This window comes from Parus major, chromosome 5 (assembly GCF_001522545.3).
Source record: "Parus major isolate Abel chromosome 5, Parus_major1.1, whole genome shotgun sequence".
Classification (NCBI taxonomy): domain Eukaryota; kingdom Metazoa; phylum Chordata; class Aves; order Passeriformes; family Paridae; genus Parus; species Parus major.
Genome location: NC_031774.1, coordinates 27,286,623 through 27,308,089, shown reverse-complemented (window position 1 = coordinate 27,308,089; position 21,467 = coordinate 27,286,623). Strand labels below are relative to the sequence as shown.

Here is a 21,467-nt window from a genome sequence, read left to right as displayed (position 1 = left end):
GGCTTTATGCATGGCATATTTACAGAAGCTTTATATGTTTGAGCTGCAATCTCTCTGATGCCTGCTTGTCTCCAATAGAAAATGAAAGGAGAAGAAGCAAGATTCGTCATTAAATCTCATGAAGCTACATTTTTGCATCTATATATGTATATTAGAAAAATTCAAGAGGAGAATTTTCTCTAAACTGGCAAGTCTAGGGTGGCAAAGACTTTTAAAGTTGAGAATCAAATTGGGATGTCGCGTGGTGGATTTTTGGGTTTATTGCTGTTGGCATTTTGTGTGCATGCAAACCTTGTGAGATCATGTGGGAATGGCCCTCTCCTTTAGCCACACCAGTGTCACAGTTTGTGAGGCTTGTGAGGTTTGAGTGTTGGGATGTGCCAGTGGTCAAGGCTACACCTAGAGCATGCTGGCCTGACCAGCCTTTAGTTCCTTCATTCCATCTGCACACAAAAGAAAGCAGGAAAACTGCTTCTTCAGCTGATTGTTGGACCGAATTGTTTTGTCCTGCACGCTTGCAAGTGTTTGCGTGCTTCTGGATGTGTAGCTGTGACACAAGAAATGCTGGAGAAGTCAACATCTTTCTCTCTCTCTCTCTTCCCCCCCAACCCCTTGTTTTGCTATTTTTTTTTTTTTTAACTAATCTTGTCATTATTGGTGTAGCATTGCTCTTAAAGACCTTGATTTCTTTGTGTGATAGTGATACCTTAGCCACAGTTGTTCTTGCTTCCTCTTGTTGCTGTGTAATGTGTTTGTAAAGCCTGTAAACCAGAGGTGCAGTAAGTTTGTATATATTTGTGGTAGTATGGTTATAATTTTTCAGATTATGTGGAAGCACTGAACAATCATTGTTTAATGTAATATTTTTCTTTGTGTTATTTCTTGTTCTATTTTCTTACCCTGCTCTTTTTTCTTATATTTTCTCTCCTGTTCTTGGGCATTTATTTTCTTCAGTATATCTTGGTCTTTTTATTCCCCTTTTTCTTCCTTCTGATACTTAGGTTAGAGCTCTTTGCAGAAGTTTGGTGAGCAGAAATGTTGAAAAGTTGAGAACCAGAGCACTGTTCCCTCCTCTGAGAAGGGAGAACTGTTTTAGCCTCTCTTCTCTGAAATAAGTTGCTCTTGGGAAGGGTTGTGTGAAAGAGAGATGAACTGCAAAATTGAACTGCTAAAGCCTGAGGACTTCGTGGCTGGGATTAATTCAGAATCAGCAGCTTATAGCATTTTTTTAAACATGTACATGCTTAGCTGCGAGGGAGTATAAGGGGACAGACATGTGTACCTTGGAGAGCTTTGCTCCTTGTATTGTTTTTGACTATAAAAGGGAAGTAGAGGTACATTTAATTAAACTAAAAACTTGAGAGAGAGAAGAGCAGATAAATGCAGTGGCTATTTAATGGTCTTGCTGTGGAATTAAGTTGTGAGCCAAGTGCTCTTTCTTGGATTATTCTGCAAAGCAGTTGTCATTTTGTTCATTAGTAAAGGTTAATCTGTGGGTTTTAGCTTTGCTTTTATTAAAATGGCTTGGATATAGAAGGTAATGTTGAGGCTCCCAACCATCTTCAGAGACACTACAAAGGTATTCTGAAGAGCTGGTTAAATATTTGGACAAGTTGGCTCCATTTTCTCATACACTGAAATTTAACTGTTGACCTTCATCCAGAAGTCCAGTGTTGCAGTTAGCTTACTCTGTTTGGTCAAATTGATGTTTCCTCTCCACAGGTTCCATCTGTCAGAGCACAGCAGCAGATGTACATGCAGGAAGATAGGATGGATTTGTAGCTATAGGCTTAATGTCTTCCATCTCAATACTTTCTGAATCAGGAAATCCAGTACCTATTGCTCTTTGTTTTCTTTCTCTTTCATTTCCTAATTTTGCAAGAGCTTTTTTCAGTTGGGAAGAGAAGAATTGCATGTGGAACTGATGGCAGAAATCTTACATGGTGATATGATAGGGAACCAGTGTTCTTTTCAGAATAATTCCTAATGCTGTCAGTGCATGGGTGCTGGTTTTGTGTTACTGGTTTGGTTTTTTTTGTTTTTTGATAAGTGTTGGAGTATAATTTGATGGATTCAAAGATTTTCATACTCTTCAATATAAAGAATTCTACAAGGAATTGAGAAATGCGAGGTAGTATTTTAATGGGTTTGCTTTCTATATTTGATTATCTGTGTGGTACAGTCACCTAACAGTGGGTGCTTCAGAGCTATAAGGCATTGCAGCATGTAAAAAGATTCTGGAGTTGGGGCTCCTGTTTTCATGGTTAAGGCTTAAACTTTCCTAAGCTTACTCTGGATCAATAATACCTCTACCAACATGTCCAGAAGTGTGCCTACTGCATTTTTGTTACCTATTTCAACTGTTACATGTTCACCAACTAATATGGCTCTTCATTTTTCCTAGGGTAGTTGTGCAGTTACATACCTTGAGTCTAGAGGAGCCCCCAGGGAATAAACTAAATGGTCTCGGTGCTCTGAGGACACTTCTGGAATTGTTCATTTACAGAGCAAAGAGGATTGTGACTGACCTTCTTCTAATGTTTTTATATAATCAGGATTTAAGCTGTTTTCTAATTTTGCCTATTAAATGAAAACAGAGATTTAGCCTTTCCCTTGAATAAGTAGATTCTGAAGCAAATCAATATAGAAAACCTTCAGGGAAGTTTACTCTGCATGTGGGAAATTGCAAGAGTGTATTAATATGTACTTTGAAGTTTTGGTACGGAAGGGGTTAACAAATATTACCATTAGAAAAAACATGAGGGTCCTACAGAAGCTGCTTGCTCTTTTGTGACCAAAGTACTACTGTTACTGCTTTTGTTTTTTCCTGACAGATTTTTTTTTGTCCAGAATTCCATTATGGCAGAAATAAAAAGTTTTCTTGTCCTTTGGTAAGCTGTGAAGAGCTGACATTCTTCTCTTCCCTTTTTCAAAGAAAAACAATCCTTGAGGTTTGGGTTTGGTGCTCTAGCTGTGAGCCTTACAGAGACTACTGCATGTTCTGTAATCTCAACTGAAAATACAACTTACCTATAAAATTTTTTTTTCTGTTAATACCTTTGCAGGGGTTATGCTTCTGTTCTAAATTGAGTGGTGAGGTGTTGAAACAGTACATCTTGCTTGGCATTTGGATTGTTGGTGTAGCTCAGGATCATCCTGATCATGGCTGAATGAATTAAAAATATCCTTCTTTAATGTTTTATAACTAGACAAATGGACTGAAATAAAACAGTTTTCATATTTTTCTTATTTAATCTGTATTTGATTGCTTTTTTACAGTTAACTGTTAACTTTGTGGCATATAGTACTAGTTTATTGTAGCACAAATGCACCAAGGCCTGCCATTTTCATTTAGTGTTTGAAAAATAGTGTTTGTACAGTAACTACTTCTGACAAGGAATCACAGAGCTATATTGAAATGCTTTTAGCAGTAAGTAGTACAAAAAAATCAGAAACAGCTATGTCAAAATGTGTTTGTACTTAGTGGTAGAGGAGCATACACAAGTGCACAGGATTTATTTTGAATTTCATAGGACCAAAATTTAAAATGTATTTAAGTGTAGACGGCTTTAATATATTTAAATTTAAATGTGTTTTAATATATTTAATACATTTTACATGTATTAAGGTATAGAGAGACATTACTTTTTATTTTGCATTAAATAGTATATTTTGTATTATACTGGAGGGTGGTCATTCGGAGAAATATTTTGCCTGGTTTTAGTGGCTTAAAAGCTCCTTTTTATCTCAAATGTCTAATGTATCTTTTATCATCAACTAGATTTAGTAACTATTTTCTTAAGTCCCTTTTAAGTCTGAGGGGTTTTGCAGTAAGTCTTCTAATGCATGATTTGTATTGATAAGAGTAAACAGCATAATGATAGATCTGGCAAGATCAGGCAAGAACAGGAGTAATTTATTGTAATATAAAATGTAACACACAGACCAATATTTTGTGCTTTTCATATAGACCAGATGGAGCTTTGTTGTATTTGGATAGATATCCACTTATAAATACAGTAATGAATTTTTTTTGTCATAAAGGATCCAATGTAAAACTGTCTTTATTCTAACAAAATAATTTAAAAAAGAAGCTTGACCATTACCTACCCCCATCCCCAAAACAAAAAGCAAACCTAAGTTCTATGGAGTTGATGATGTAGGATTTATTTTCTGGACTTCAGGAGCTGTTTGGACAGCTGTTTATTCTCTAATACAATGGTTTTCTGTTTTCTATGTGTTTTGTGGTTAAGAGAGAGGATTCTTAAGGATAAACCTGATACGTAGAAAATGTGTTGTCTGAAAATGGAAGTGTTAGACTAAGAGCCATGAGCATAAATTTGCTGGTTTGCCACAGATTAATAATACTACTGTCTCTTTTAATCACTGGGTTGTCTGCATAAAGTACTTCTTTGCCTTTTGAAGGCATAGGGGCTTCACAAATTTCTTTATACCTGGGAGTTGGTGGTTGTGAAGACTTGTTGGTCAGTAGGATCAGCGTTGCTATAATTAAGAGCTTACCATTGTTTATTCTGTCTCACAAGTTCCCAAACAATAACAAAATGTAGGACACAAATAGTTTTGGGAATTGTTTCCTGGTGGAAAATATGATGTTAGGAGAGAGGTCAGCCTTTTGTAAGGCAATGGTAATATCATTGCTATTCCCTATTTTCAATAGCATTTATCTCCCTTTTGTTGTAATGGTACTGCCATGTTCGTGTGGATAAACTAATCTGTGGGGTTAACTTGTTTTACTTCTATTGTGTTGTTCTATGTTTTGCTTTTAATTTGTTTGCCAGATTCTTCGTTTGCTCTATAAATGCAAATGTAAGATTTGCTTTTAAAGCTTTACAGAATCTGCCATACATCCAGATAGGTAATTGGAATGTTTTGACTTCTGTTTCTGAAAATGGGAGCTAGTGTATCTCAAAACACTGCATTCTGTCCCTAGTATCAGAGAAATAGCACTTTTTTTTGTACATAGGCCAGTGGTTACCTTCTTTCCTCTTGCAGTACTGCAGGTGCTCTTTCTGCAAGTGGAGGAGTTTTGCATTTCTTGTCATGCATGACTGTTGGATCCAGGCCTCACAGTCTGGTTTCACAGATGATTTGCAATGGCCCTGGAGATATAATCAAAGTCCTGTTCTGTCCTTCAGCAAATATTTTAGTATGATATGTAAGGAGTCTTGGGTTTTCAGACAGCTTTTTTATGTTATTCTGGCTTTTAGATCTCTCAACTAGTAAATACACATTTGTATTTTTAAAGGAAAAGAGGATTGCTGCCTGTTGGTGGCTTTCTGTCTGCTCTAAGTGTGTGTGTGTTTGCCATTCAGTTTCAATAAATGGATTCATAGAAACTAATGTGCATATGTGAATAATGTACTATTCTTAAATTTCTGGCAGAAAAAAAATGTTACTGAAGGCATTGACATAGTGGTCATCTAAAATCTAAACAAGAGTTTCTGAAAGTCTGAAAGGTGGTGTCATATTTTGGTATGTGCTGTTGACACTGAAGCTGTAGTAATTGCTCAGAGCTTGTCTGACCTAAATAAGTACTGATTTTGGTCAAGTATGAGTTAGAATTTTACTGCTGTTTCACTGGACAGCTGAAAAATAAACTCAGAGCTAAAATACATGTGTGACAGAGCCAAAACAAATGTGTGCATACACAACTGTTGATAAAGTCTAAATTGTTTTACATTAATGGTATAAACACAGTGTATGATACCAGCTGGAGAATGCAACTGCTGTCTAGAAGGAAAAAATCCTCACATTGAACCTTGTTTTAAAATTTGAACTGTATTAAAAATAAATTGTGAAGTGTGAATTGCCAAGTAGAATTAGTACAAATATCAGTAGTACTGTTGAGTATGAAATTAATTCTATTTTTAAAATTACGTGTTAATGTTATAGGAAGACCAAGAAAAGAGGAAACTGAACTTGAAAGGAATTTTTCTATTTGTGGAGGGAAGGTGAAGGGGAGGAGAAATCTTTTCATGTACATTGTCACCTAAAATAAGTCATAAAAACTAATTCATACATATAGACTGCTTTTTTTTTTCATTTACTGTAGGTAAGGCATCCCTTGGAAAGTCAAATAACTAAAATAACAAGTTGAACAATTTTTTCTTCCATTTTTTATCAATCTCTTTTTAGTAATCTTAGAAGTAGATTTTTAGAATTTGTTCTGTAGAATACACAAGAATGATGTATGTGGTATTTCAATGCCAGGACAATGGTGTTGACTAGACTTGAAACAGCTTAACCTCATGTACTCAGTAGTCTTATCACCTTCTCAAATTGTATTTGGCTTTCAAGATGAGTATCAGGTTTATGGCTCTTTAGTCTGTGATCCTGTTTAGCTTTTATTTGCTACTTTATTACTGTTAATATGGCGGCTGCTGCATGTTTGTAGGTTATTAATTTAATGATCTTTTTCAGAGTTATGGTATTTTGTTTTGCTCTCACTTGCATGGATGTTATCAAGTGTGTTTTAGAATTCCTGGTTTCTTAAGCTCACTTGGAATCAGGATCATCTCCTTCATATTCCTTGCAACTTCTGCTCCCTTTCCCCCTCTCCACCACCTCCCTAGTTTGGTGTCATTTGCAGATTCTTCAAGGGGACCCGTGTTTGGTCACCAGAATTAATAAACCAAATGCAATCTGCTGCAGGTCAAGTTCTAGCTGGACCAGCCCAAAATCCTTTCTTTTTTGGTTTGTTTTTTATACTGAGCCACTGGTTTTCTAAAAGTGAATTTTCCAGTAATCACCCTTATCTACAGTAATAACTTTGCATTTATATTCTCCAGGTTATGTTGAACAGTAGTTGAACTTACATAAGTGACACCTACTGAAGAGAGAACATTATATTGTTTTGTGGTTTCCTGACCATCAGTTATCATTGTCCCGTAACTTAAATCCCTCTTCTTTTCCCCAGCAATATATCCAAATCTTTCTAACCATCAGAATTACATTGTTTTTCTTGCCACAAAAGTAATTTCCCACTTCCCTACTATTATTATGAGACATATTCCCTGTTTCATATTGCTCTGGGATCCTTGTCTTTTACTAGTCCTCAAAGTAAATCAGTAATACCTTAGAAATAATTTAGACTAGTTCTTTTATATATCCTAGTGTACATTATTGTAAGTAGCTGGCTTAATCTATGCATTAATTGTTCTAATTAAAACATCAGATTGAGTTTTTTTTAAGGAGAACTTATTTTGAGTGTTACTCTGCTAACTTTCTGGCCTTTTCCTTGTAGATCCCGAGAATATTGGGGTCCCTCATTTTCTAGACCAGATTCTAAAATTGGCTGGCAATGGTATGTGCCACCACAATTTTAGTCATCTCTGCAGGCTTTGGCAGCCTGGGTAAGATCCAGAATCAATGCGTGGGCTGTCCAACCCAGCATGCTATTGAAAAGCTGCCATTAAGTAACTCATTCTTAATGAACTGGAGAGCAGTGTTGGTATTTCTCAGAATTAAAGAGCTAATGCTTGTCCTGTGTTGTATTGTGAGTGTGATTTGTAGCCCACCGCCCCCAGAGACACCTTGCAGAGCTCTGCTGGACTGGTATTTCACTCAGGAAGACTTGGAGGGAATAGCTAATTCTGTGTTGGTATTGCTAACCACCTACTTGTATGTATGGTGTTTTTCTGCAGTTCCTATCTGGGCAAGACTAGGACTGACTTAAAGGTCTTCTTGCCTTAGTCAGAACAGTATAAAAGAGCACAGAGGAGGTTCTTGGCGTGCAAAGATATAAAGCACCATACAAACGAATGGCTTTTATGACTATTTTTGTTGTACTATAGCTGTCATTTGAGCAGACTAGCTGTAGCTTCAGGAACAAAGAATTATTGCTTTGTATCTTATAAATGTACCCTGTAACATGGGCCTTGGCACTGCCTTGCTGGTAAGTCTCCCCCTGTTCCTGGCTGGAGCCACTTAGTGAAGGACCCTGCTTGAAAATGTCTGTTCAAATGACCATAACACAGCTACGTGTGCTGAGAGCTGAAGCTGTGGACACCAGAGCTGATGCAGAAATCACTAATGACTCTTTCTAGATGGTGGCTATTTGATGAATTTCTTAGTGAATTACTGAACCAGCACTGGACATCCTTTACTGGTGCTGCCAATTACACAGCTTGAACAGAACACTCAAAAACCCAGCTCCAAAGTAAAGTATTGTACCTCTTCCTTTGTTTAGTTCTATGAAATAGACTGTACTGGTAAATTCAAGACATTAAAGAGGAATGGAAGACAAACAGATGCAAATTCAATCTGGTTTAGTGGTTTTTTTCCATGTAGGTTTTGTGATAGCTTCTGCTTGACACATGGGCTTCTGTTTAATCTATCATGTCTGGGAAGGCATTTTAAGTGCAAAACAAGTAGAAAATAGTTCCAAATGGCTGGAGGACTGACAGTGTGGTTCTTCCACCAGAGTTTTACATTAGTTTGCCTGTTTCGATGGGAAAGGAAATTTAAGGATATTTGCTAAAAAGAATAATTGCTAGACCTAAATCAATAGAATTCTGTGGAAAAAGTTGTACTTTTCATTAAAAGTTGCTTTTTCTTTTCTATTTATGTTTTTTCCCATTGTTAATGGAAGTAATCTCACTTATGAACAGCTGTTGAAATAATTAAGTGTGCTACTGAAATTGTAGTTGTTGGTTATTCTGTTTCCTTGAAAGTTGCAAGAAAATTTAAAATTAAAAACCAAAACCAAAAGCACTGCAGGATAAAGTAGGCAGTTTACACAATAGAAGTTGTAAATGGAAAAAAAATAAAAAAAAATAAATAAAAAAGCAAGCTTATTCTGCATGTTAATTCACTGAATTTTTTTAAACTGATGTGCTTTTGGAAGGGGTGGTCCAGGCTTTCCCCATCTGCTGATTTGATGGTTGTTCCAGGGTGTTTCACCTGGGAATAGTGGGAGAGGATGGGTGCATGAAGTGTGAACTGCAATGCACAGCATGTGCACTTGCATTGCCTTGTTAAAGACTGAAGGCATCTCTTAGGTGTTTTTCTTAGTTCAGATAAATCAAATATTTCATGGTGGCTTGTGTTGCAGTACAGGTTCTGATGCATTTGCAAAAACTATCCTACTGTCAAAAGTTAACTTTTGAAGCTGTTGTGTTGCGATTTGTGTTGGGATGTTTTACTGCCTAGAATTTATCCTTTTCTTAATGACACTGCCTTATGGAGGTAGCATATTTTACATTGACTGCCTACAGCCTTGTTCCCTCTGGAGCCAAAGGCAAGAGTTGCTTATCAGTCTTAGATTTTCTGAGGTTTGTAGCTTACTGTTGCAAGTCAAGTCTGCACAGGCTGATGGTTTGCCTTAACTGCCATTCTGGAAATGTTAGTCTCAATATCTTGACTCATTAGTCAACTTTGGGATTTGCAGTGCAGGAAAAATACCCAGTATTTTTTTTAGCTTACTCTGCAGTTTAGGTGAATAGCTCTAGCAGTCCCATCACCTGGAAGTTAGAGAGAGGTGGTTGTACTGTGAAGGAACTGTCCCAATTCAAACTTTTGTTGTCAAAACAAACTTGACCAAACTTCTTAGCTTGGTCAGATTTTACACACTCATTTGCGGTTTACTGTTCTGGTAGCTAAGTTTGGTGAAGGACCTTTGTTTTGCCTGACTCCCAGTTGATAACACTGGCGGGACTTGGCAGGGTCTGGTGAGGCACCTGAGCTTTCCCCCGTGGCCGAGCGCGTGTTCGCGCACAGCTTCCCTCTGCACTAGCGGCCTCCTGGCGCTGTGACTCTCCAGAACGGGAGTGCAGGGACAATCTGTTCCCTCCTGACAGTACCGCCGCTACTGGCATCCAGGGCCGAGGGGAGGGAGGGAGGAAGCAGCTGTGATTCAAATACCAGCGGGCTGAAGAACGGAAAGGAAGGAGAAGATGCTAGGCTGGGACACAGAGAGCAAGCTCTCAGAGGAGAGGAGCAAAGACTGTAAAAGCCAGAGACTGTTTAAGAGAAAAAGGAGCTACACACTGGGACAAGGAGAGGTGAGAGGAGTCGATTTGTAAGCAGCAATGAATAACAAAAGGAGGTTCTGAGGAATTACTTGTTTGGGTTAAAACAGTTCTGGATGGCCTGGACCATTCTTCTAGAAAAGTACTGCAGTTTGATACTGCGGAGATTTTGTGGCAGGTGCTCTCAATGGAAGGTTCTTTTATTCAGGAATATAATTCTCCAACTCGTTGGCTATTTTGGTCTTGAATTAGTTAACTCTGAACAAGAGTATTTTGTCTGTATATTTTGTTAAATTTTGTTTCTGTTTTACTAGCTGCTGCTTCTTTGAAGAGAGATTACCTGTATCCTTCTTCAAATGCCTGTGGTATTTTCAAGAGGAACCATTTTTCTGTAAGTAGAGGTCTTCTCTATGAACATAAAATTCAAAACATAAATTAGTGGAATGCATTAATAGTAATGTGGGTGTGAAGAGAAGTCTGAAATGTTTAAAAACTGGATGCTTTTTGTACTTAGTATGATTTTTATGATTCATAATTGAGAGTACTGATCGATGCTCAGGGAAGCTACTTTTTTTTCCGTTGGTCATTTGAAATGAATAGTATACTTCTATTATAAGCTTAGACAGTGATGATAAAAGCAGTACTTGTCTCTGTCAACATTTGTGAAAAACAAGTCTCTGGAGGTTTCTGAATGTTTTATTTAATGATGAGAATAGTAAATCTGTCCTGTGTAGCGTCTGGATGAGCTGTTTTGTATCAAAATATTATTAATTGATTTTTATACTTTGCAGCTGTGTTTTGGGAATAACTACTGGAATGAAAGCCAAAAGCTTCACTCTGGATTTTAAGAACTGTACTGGAAGAGTTAAGGGATGGATTTAGTTTTCTGGTTTAGAAATTTTGAGGAGGAGGAGGAAAAAGGAGGGACTTCAGCTGCCTATTGACTTTGTTTGCCAGCAGTCTCAAATTAGTTACATCATCACAGGAGTATGGTTATCCATTTCTGTGCAAATATCTTGGTTTATGAAGACAGGCATCCAGTGAGGCCTTTATTTTCACTTAAATACATTTTTACCATTAAATTGTGGAAGTAGGGATTTACTGAGATTGCTGAACTATAGATTTGTTTCTTCAGTTAGGAATACTGTGAAGGGCAGTTGTCAGCTTTTCTAGAAATATGGAGTTTCACATTGTGGACACATTCTGTACATTAACCCACTCCTTAAACATTGTGTTTTGTCTTTATTCTGAAACTCATAGTGTAATGTCAGATGGTACAGTATGGATAAAGGACTATGTATGTTTGTAGCAAGGCCTGCTTCAGCTCACCTAAGAGACATTGTGAGAGTTTTCTCCCCAGTTTAGAAACACATTTTCAGGGAAATAAGCAACTTCACAAATAGCTATGCAACAGGAATTTGTGGGGTAAGTTGACCCTTATATGTATTTTGCCCTCACAAGAGGACATTCCTTTAAAGGTTCTAAAGCAGGTTAACTTCAGTTTAGTTGAGCCACGAGTTTTCTATATACTTATATTTGTTTTTTCTCCTCCTATTTGAAAGGCATTCTTAAAATCTTTACTATATCCTAAAGTTTGCTCAACTGGTTTGGAAGCTGAGTGTGCCTGTAATGTGAGGAGATGACTGTAGGCCAGAAATAGAGAAGATGGGAATGGAGGGTTCAGTGTCCCCATTCCTGGCAATGGCCAGCTGCCAAGTGGGCTGAAGCTGTAATGTTAAACTGCAGCTCTGGGCTCAGAGTGGGCTCCCCCTCTGTGGCCTCAGAGATGTCAATGTCTGTTTTGTCCTCACACAGGTTGGATAGATCAATGGGGAGGCCTTTAGACAGCTTCAGAGTAGAGATGCTGTTTTGTAGTGCAGAAACATATAGAAGTCTAGAAGAAGTCAACTGTTTATTCTCCTGCCGTAAAATAATGCTCAGAAATTCTGTGGTGCGACATATTTTAGGGGACTACTCAGATGAAGTATTGAATTCCATGGACTTGAGGCAATTAAAAGTGAGAGCTGTGTCTGGTACCATCATTAGTTCCTTTTGCATGCATGTGTGGTGATGTAGGTATCTGCTGTTTCCTCAGATGCTATGTGCTCAGGAGACATCTTCTGCTAGGACCTGTCTGTGGTCTATTGAAAATAACAGTGTTTATCTGAAAAAACAGCAGTGCCTTTCTGAGGGCATGGACCTGCTGAGGACATGCAACATGCACTGGAGAAAGGTTTTTCTCTTTTCACCTTCCCAGGTTATAGCTTTGTTCTTTCTGAAAGCCAGAAAAGCCATGCTGAGACAAAGGGAGAGGGATACAAGAAGGGCCAAAATTTGGAAAGAGGGATTTGGGTTAGACACAAACCGGGCTGCTTCAGCTGGCATTACGGGGATTGGCATGGAAAAAATGGGGTGCAGGAGTCTCTGTTGACCTGGTAAATTGGGAGGGATTATGGGGATCACAAGTCAATAACAGCCCTACATCCACTGTGACAGGGAATGCAGGTCTGAATGTGAAGATGTTGGGAACTGCAGTGGCAATGGATTGATTCTTGGCTGGATTGAAACATCTGTGGTTTTGTACTGTTTTTGTCCTTACCTTTCAATAATGACTTTTACCCAACTGTGTTTTTGTACATGTGCTAATCTTTGGAAAGAATTGTGTGAATGAATTTTTCATTCAATGAATAGTGGATGTTCTTGTTACTAAGTTTTGTGTAGAAAAAGAGTAAGGAAATGTTCGTCTTGTACTAAAAACAGGGTCTGGATTGCTAATAGGAAGGATTTTACATCTACTATAATGTAACTGCATAAAAAAAGAAACTGAAGAGTTTTTGGAGCACCTATAGTTAAAAAATGCATCTAGGTGGCCTTGCTAAAAATCAAGATAATTTGCAGACTACTTGAACCAGGACAAAAATGGATTATCTGTACTAACAATCCTTTGAGAGGGAATTGTCCTGTGGTTATGAAAGTAGGTGTAAGAAATTCATACTCATATCAGTAGTACCATAAAAAGGCCAGTTCTAACCTTTATTGCTTTCTATACGATTGAAATTCTAAAATTCTCATCAGGCTTTTATTGGCATATAGATTGCACAAACCTTCAATGGTGAAACCTACAAAAAATAGAAGCGCCCAACACAAATCATTTGACCTTTTGTCCCATCTACAGAAAAAACAACCCATCCATGCCATGAGGGACAAAAAAGTTGAAGCCCTAATTATTGGCTTAATTGCTCATATTTTTATAAAGAGACTTCACAGTATTTCAAGTGATCTGATTTTCAGATGTACAACTACAGGGAGTAATTTATGTGAAGGAATTTGAAATAGGAGATGATTTTACAAAAGGTTTTTTTTAAATGCATTCAGTGAAAACTGAGAGCTTCTTTTTTCTTCCACCTCCGTTATGTAAACATCTGTACGTACTTGTACCAATGCTGGTTTTTTTCCCCAGTTTTAATTCTTACCATCAGTTTCATCTAATCATCCAGTTACAGTTCATTAAAAAAAAAAATGTAGGCATTTGAATGTATTTTTGTAACAAATAATATATGAATATCTAACTGAAACAACAGCCAGTAAAAATTGCTACTATAAGGTTTATTTTTATAAGATTTTTTTTCCCAGTCAGGCTCCTATATAGTTTTGGGGTGGATCTGCTTTGCCTGTCATTAAACTTCCAGTACTTAGAGCTGTGTTTAATACTTGCAGAGGCTGAATATGGTAGGTTTATATCAAATGCTCAAAACAGGGGTCAATAAGAACAATTCCACCTCATGTGCCTCCTTGATGCTTAGCAGCAGCATTTTAAAATGTTATAGAAAATGAAAACAATTTCATCATTGTACTATGACAGTCAGATTTGCAGTGATTCTAAGTGGGTATAACCAAGTATTCCTGTTCTATGGATATTTTCCTATATTATCACTGTAAAATAATTTCTTCTCTTATTTATGAAGGACTACTGGCTGGCTGTCTTTCAGGTGCCTGTCAACATATCACCATAGCTCTTTTCATGTGTACAGACTAAAAATTACCATATCCACAGGGAAAATATTTTAATTGGAGAACTTAAATTTTTTATGAGTAAAAATGTAGCCATAAAAGGTTTTGTCCTTTAAAATTGCAAATGCAGTAAGATGTAGGCTAAATCATAGATATGGACTTAATTCACCTGAGCAATATTTATATTTAACTGTGATATAAAACGTATGTAAAATTTACCCTTTGAGACTAGTGCCAGTTTGAGACACAATAAGAATTTTGTGTGTGCCAGCATAACTGTGTTTTAACTGACACATTTGGTCTGTGCAAGAGGAGAACCTCCAAAAGCCTTAAAAAAACAACAGAAGGGACAGGACACAATCCCATTAACATACAGTGATCTTTATACTAAATGGAAGATTTATAAAGGAAGGTGATATTTTTTTAGTTTGAAATTGTTGTATGGATGTTTGTTTTATTTTTAAGAGTCTTAAGACTGAAATAATGTGCTGGATACTTCTTGTTTTTCTCCCTTTTGCAGATGTTTATTTTCCTTGATTACATCTATAGGGCTTCCTTTTGTCCTGGGTAACCTAAGAACTGTGGTAGACAGTGTCAGTTTGAAAACTTTATGGGGAAGATGTATTCTGCTGTCAGAAAGGTGCTTGGGTGCTTCTGCTCCCAGAAAGAAGAGTCTGTGATGGATGCAGGGCTTTTTATTTTCTTATACCTACACTGAACTCTTGAAATCTGCAATCACAGCATTTATGTTTTCACAACAGTTCCCTTTTTATGAATTTCAGTAAAATTTTCTGGTTTGGATGCATTAGTTTTGTTTACTTTGTTTTAAAGCTCACTTGGAATTCTTTTCATAATTTCAGAAATGCGACATTATTAGGCCCATTTTTTAAATATTACCCAATACTTTAATGCAGGTATATTTAGATTAATACAGAAATCTGTAGGCAATCATTTGGTTTGAAACAAGTATTTCTTCAGCTTGCCTAGGTGCAGAGCTGTGTGTCCATGCTGTGAAATGTCAAATCATAAATCCACTGTAAAAAATACTTATGTATGTTTTGTGTCTTTTTTCCTACAATTTAGAAAATGAGATCAGTCTTGAAGTAAAAATGATAAATAAGTAAAATGGTAAATAACACATAAATTGAAAAGTGTCTTAACCTTACGTAAGAGTATTCATGTGCAGGGATGACAGTGATTTAACTAAGTCAGTAGTGTGTTTTCATATATTCAATTGCTGTCATTTGCGTGCATTGAACTCACTTTCCCCCAAGGTACTTTGAGATAGTATTTTGATCTGTTTTTTCTACATCAATTTTTCCATGTTTAAGAGTATCTTTGAATATTTTTCAATTAATGGATTTAAGCCAAATGTTATGTTTGTGCATGTGCTCCCTATCACACGTGCACAAAGGATGTGTATATGATGTGTGCTTCATACAGTGGAATTTTGGTTTTTATTATAGTTGGGGTGTTTTTAATTTTTATTTCCTTTTTCTGCTTTTTTTTTGTGCAGGGTTTTCTTGTTGTTTCTTTCACTGGTTTGTGCAATGATCTTATCAGAAAATTATACTCCAAGTGAACTCTAACTTTTATGTGAGCATGCTGATGACTTTCACTTCCACAAATTTCACTGTACAGCTGGAATAGCTGTGCTTCACTAGTTTAACATGAAAAAGGACTCATTTATTATCTTGATAATCTCTGTGTTTCTGGAGTTAAAGCATATTTGCATCTGGTGGAGTTTGTGGAAGCCAGTTTTTCTCAGTACAAAGACCATGGAAAATGCATTGTATGAAATCTTCAAGAATACTTTTTTCAGTAAGTGTCATACACCAGATGGCTTTGAAACCTATTTAGCTATCTGTTTTTGTTAATCTTGCTTTGATGCTTCAGACCTCAAAACTTAATTTCCCCACCTGCTGATAAATATAGGGTCATAGGAATTGCCATATTGGGTCAGACCATCTGGTCTTTAATTAGGAGTAGTAACAGATGCTTGGGATGATGATGCAAAAAAAAAATCTACGATAGGCAGTTATGACAGTAATATACTCTGGGGTATACCTCTGCAATCCTGTTAGTTTGACTTGTGTCAAAAGACTCTAAGACTTTGGTATCTATTCTAACTCTTTGTTATTCAAATATTTTTTGTTACAATGTAATTTTATCTTTTGTTCTTCCCTTTAATTCTGCTAAACTTTTGGCTTGCAGTCCCATATCCCTTAGCAGTGTTTTCCCTAGGTAGAGGTATGAAGAGGCAGCCCTTTTTGTTGATGATAAACTTGTTAGCTTTTATTTGGTTGAACGTAATCTCTTGTTCTTAATGGTATTCTGGAGAGAAAATTCTTCTCTGCCTTTTGTGTATTGTTTTCTATCTTGGCAGGGCAGGGGAAATCTTAGTCTTCTTGATTTTCCCCCTCATATTGATATTTCCATGCTGCTTGTTATTCTTGGGATGTCTCTCTGTAAGGTTTTTAACTAAACGGCAGTAACTGGAGGATTCCAATTTCTCACTTTGTTTCGACTGAGAAAACAGTTAGTTCCTGGGAGAGAGGTCTTTCTTGCTTTTGAAAATGTCTAATTCTTAGGAAATACCTTCAGAATTTTAGCTTTAAATCAAGTTGTAATGGTGAAGATGGCTTTGGAAGGGAAATGTTGGCTAAACCTGAAACATTACTGCAGGCAATTACATAGCTGGGGCAGAGCCCTTTTTTATGGCTCAGAGGATGTCTGTGCTTCCCTGGGTAGTCCTATATCTGAAATGAGAATCAGCACTATGCCTTTTTCTTACAGCAACTAGTGTAGTACTTGAAAGATTCTCAAGCTGGGGTGGTCAAATGTTGGGTTTTGGTAGTAGCAGCAGCTGCCTTATTATTTAAACAACAATTCCCAAGCCACAGGTTGTGGCAGCTACAGCTGGGCATGGAACACAATAGAAACCTGTTGGGTTTTTTGGTATCTTGTGCTGATCAAGAGCACTGGGTATAGAAACCAGCTGATGTAGATCAAGATTAAAAATACCTTTTCAAAAGGGGCTTTAATTCACTTCATTCTTACCATTTTTGCAGGGGGAGGATTACTTCTTAGTGGAGTATTGCTTGGGTATCGCCAGTCTCTTTAAATTGCTTACAATGTTCTGCATAGATGCTTAGAAAACTCATGAAACTTCAAGGTGAGTGCAAGTGAGCAGTGAGGAAGTAGATAGGATTTGGGTGAGTGGCTGAGAAGACAGGTAGGGAGTTTAATGGTGGGGAGAGAGACAGCTTCTTGTGAGATGGATTAGTGAGGAGAAATGAAGTGTGGAACCCTATCCTAACTAGCAAGGGAATGCAGTTGTTTTTCTAACCTGCTTCTAAGCATTAGAGCCAGCCGTCCTTGTTGTGCTGTGTTCAGGTTTCCAAGGAGATGTGAGATATTTTTATGAAACTGAGAAATTGAGAAATCATGGGAAGAGGAATTTTAAATGCATGTCAAACTTGAAAATACAGTGGCAGGAAGAACCTGTGTAATGTGCAATATTTTAAAGATAAAATCGAAGTGCCATATGACTGAAATTGTCTTTTTCACCAATGGTGATGACTTTAGTGTTTAACTGAGAGCTATTTTAGGATGATAAACAACATTCCTTTCATTTTTAACTGCTTGGAGGGGAGACTAAAGTGCCTTGCAATAGAAGCTGTTTATTCCAAAGTCTGCAAGAATTCTTTACTCACAATCAGAAACCCTGAAATTTCACTGAGAATTTGTTTGTTTAAACAGTCTGCATATCTAATTCTTGAGCTAGCTATTTGAGTTGAGAGCATTCAGTTAATAGATTTTGCATGTTGAGCAACTCTGGAACATTCTGTGCCTAGAATGCTGAGAGTGGTATAAGATTGTATGAAATCCTCAAGTTAACTTTTTGAGGAAATGAGGGATCTTCAGCTGACAACAGTATGTGTGTTGTATATGATAGTTTTGCTTGTAAAAGGTACTCAGATTTAGACTCAGGCTTAAGAGTTCTTGGTAGTTGCAGGGAGTCCCCACAAGCTGCCAGATAAATGGGCTAATTTTTCTAATCATGAAGAGATAGCTCTGTTTTGTGAAAGACCTCATGATTTAATAATCAAGAGATGGACTTCTGTATTGGTGTGGCATCAGTGTGTGTTACAGAATGTTTTAATTTACAGCATTGTTTAAATTAGATAAATGGGATTGCGGCAGACTTGCAGACCAAAGGAGAGACTGATAATCATTTGTGCTAATTGCAAGTTGCCTACTTGCTGCTGTATGGACTGTTTGAATTTATTCTAGTCATATATTGTTGTACATTTGTTGTGGTTCTGTCTGATTTTCTATTTCTTCTGTTTATTTCAACACTCTTGTGGTTTCACTTTTATACCCGTGCTGTCACTAAATGTGCTGATGTCTGTTGTTGTGGTTACAGCACTATTTGTGCACCTTTGGTATGGCTGGCAGGTTGAATGGGGCAGGTAGGGCATGTAACAGGAATTCATGAAACTAAAAATACTACCATGTGGACGAAAATGTGAGGTGGAAGCCTTGAGGGGGGACTGTTGTTCAGACTAGGTAATGTTGGGGGAGGAATAGATAAAATTATCTAATAGATATAATAGATATAGATATAATAGATATAGTGATATAATGAACACAGGTAAAAAACATTGGCTCCAGCTTAAGGATAACTTATGTTGTGAATTGATCCACAAGGAGCTCTACTGGAAATCAGTCTTCCTCAGAACTACTCATTTAGGGAAGCTAGCAACCCATAGCATTGTTGGATCCCCAGCTGTGATAGTTCTTATTTTTTCTGTAGGTTACTGAGGATTTTCTTTACAAGCAGGAAATAATGGTACTTTTAAAAATATATGGAACACCTGATTTAGTTAAAAAAAGACAACAAAGTATGGATTTTTTAGAATTTCACTAGAAAAAGCACGGCCCCACACCCCCCCAAATGTAAACCACTGTCTTGAACTTTTTGTCGGAGAAGCCCTTCCTTTTTATTTAAAATGTCTTTTCTAGAATGCTTTTAGTTGTCACATCTCTTTATGATGGTTTCCTGCTGATTTTTACTTTTAAGACACTATGTTTTGAATATTCCAGGAAGGAGACACCTACATTTACTTAATAACATTTCAAACCTTAATTTCATCCTGTCACCAATGACGATATTTGAACATTGATGTAAACAAACAAGTGAGCCGAAAACTTTGTGTTAATGAAAGTATTTGTAATAAATTTGAAAATACTGTTGCTATTGAGAAATCACAGAACACAATGAATTGCAGAAGTTTTGAAGAGCACAAAACTTAAGAGATTTTTATTGATGTAGAAAACCAGATGTCTTTACAAGCTACACCAGTTGTGGTTTTCAGTTAAGCATGCTGATTTCTTAAAGTATCTGAACTGCTCTGGTGATTTGATTTCTGTCTTTGCTTGAATAACACTCTTGAGATCAAGATAATAGAAAAAGCTGGAGTAACTTCAAAAAGGGACTGAAAATGCAAAAGCTTTGGGTTACAGTAACAAACATTGCTGAAGGTTACATTGCCTGGTGTATAGGAGCAATTAAGTTTCTTATGAATGTAAGGGCTTCAGACTTAGAGGTTGGGTTTAGATGTATTTGGATTCTGTCCTGTGAGGGTAGTGAGGCACTGGAACAGGTTGCCCAGAGATGTTGTGGGTGTTCCATTCTGGGAAGTGTTCAAGGCTGGGTTGGATGGGGTTTTGAGCAAACTGGTCTTGTGGAAGGTGTCTCTACCCATGACAGTGGTGTTGGAATAGGCCATCTTTAAGGTCCCTTCCAACCCAGTCCATTCAATGACTTTGGCTTTATATGTGTGGAAAAGGTGAAAGTGTGAGGGCTAAATTAAATAAGGGTCAACTAATGAGAAAAAAATAGGGTTTTCTTCTGTTGGCATCTGAATGCAGAGAAAGCTTCAGTGAGCACTTCAAGTTATGATACAAACTTTCCCAACTTTGCTGTAGAGAGCAAAGTGAAGTTTGGTTTTTTTTTCATTTTAACCTCAAAGCTAAAGAGGAATTTCAAAATGAAAATGAAATGATCATCTGTCAGGAGAGATTCATTAGCTACTATTCAGTACTGGAACTGAGCAAAATGCTTGTGGCCAGTAAATCAATGTAAATGTGTTATGTTTTTATATTTTATTCTTTGCATGCATAATGAAACACATCTAAATAATTTTGATTTAGGCATGATTGCAGTTGGTTAAGGTCCACTTGTATTTAAAATTTTTCTGAAAGAAAATTATGCTTTTCTGAGAATCAGTTTTATTTTAAGGAATGATAAACACAATCTTTTACATATCTGAGTTCTGTCTCTTCATTTATCTCTCATAGAAAAGTTTAAGTTTCATTAAAGGCATGGTTTGCTGCTCTGAACATGTAACTTGTTCAACCTTGTGCAGTCAGCCCTTCTTACAATGGAGTTCTTCAATAATTTTATCCTTGAGGATGCTGCATAGGGAATCTAAAATTGCACACATCTTGCCTAAGGGAAGGTCTTAATTGTGGTGTGTATTTTGTTGTAAAGTCAGAAGAATTAGTGTCTGTGTTAGGTTTAGTAATTAAAATAGTAGAGGTCTGGCTACAGCAAAATGCTCTGGTCCCATCAAAGGGTGTGTGTCAAGCAAATCTGACTTTTTTCTCTGATGTGAGAGAGATTTCTGCTCTTGCAGAAATTTCTGCACTTGCCTGCATGTAAGTGTCATATGGCTGATTGAAATTTGGTACTCTGAATAATCATTGCTACTTGTGTTGTAACATATCAGCAGCCTCAAAATGGCCCTGTACCTTCTGAGCTGCTGTCTCTTGTCTTTGTGTGTTTACAGGCACAGGCTCACCTGCCCTCTGGTGTCAGAGCTGCATGCAGGGATTGCAGCAGCATTGCCAAGTGTTTAATCTCATAAATTGGGAAGGTGGTTATGCACTCCCCCATAAAACAGGGTGTAAGGGAGGTGTCTCTGTATGTTTAACATGCACAGTAGCTGTGACAGTATAGGCCTAAGGCTTTTCCTTTCCATCTTCTGTAAAAACTGTGTACCTTTGCACAAACTTTCATCTTCTGTTTTCATGTGAGAGGGAAGGCAGTGTGCTCTCCACCTGATTGTTTTATACTTTATGTGGGGAGTTTTGTTTTACATCCAGGAGCATTTCAGAGCCACACTGCAGCTGATGCACTTTTCACCTCCAGTGCTGTCATCTTCTCTGAAATACTGCCCGTGGATATAGATTCATACAGTTGTTTGTCAGAAAAGACTGCCAGGTTAATTGGGTCCAACTCTTAACCTAATACTGCCAAGTTCATCAGTGAGCCACATCCCCAAATGGCTCATCTACACTTCTTGAAAATACCTCTGTGGATGGTGACTCTGCCACTTCCCTGGGCAACCTGTTCAAATGCTTGTCAATCCTTTTGGGGACAATGTTTTTCCTAATATC

General features: G+C 37.2%; 1 protein-coding gene across 3 annotated transcripts in view; it reads left to right on the top strand.

The window, feature by feature from the left end:
• Window positions 1–21,467, top strand: part of SIPA1L1 (signal induced proliferation associated 1 like 1) — a 134,545-nt gene that overhangs the window by 5,871 nt on the left and 107,207 nt on the right. For 2 of the 3 annotated variants that reach the window (XM_015630772.1, XM_015630768.1), the window contains exon 2: window positions 10,304–10,380. The exons of the other annotated variant lie outside the window; for it this stretch is intronic. The gene's annotated coding sequence lies outside the window, so the exon portion shown is untranslated. The remainder of the gene's footprint in view (window positions 1–10,303; window positions 10,381–21,467) is intronic. 3 annotated transcript variants of the gene reach the window in all.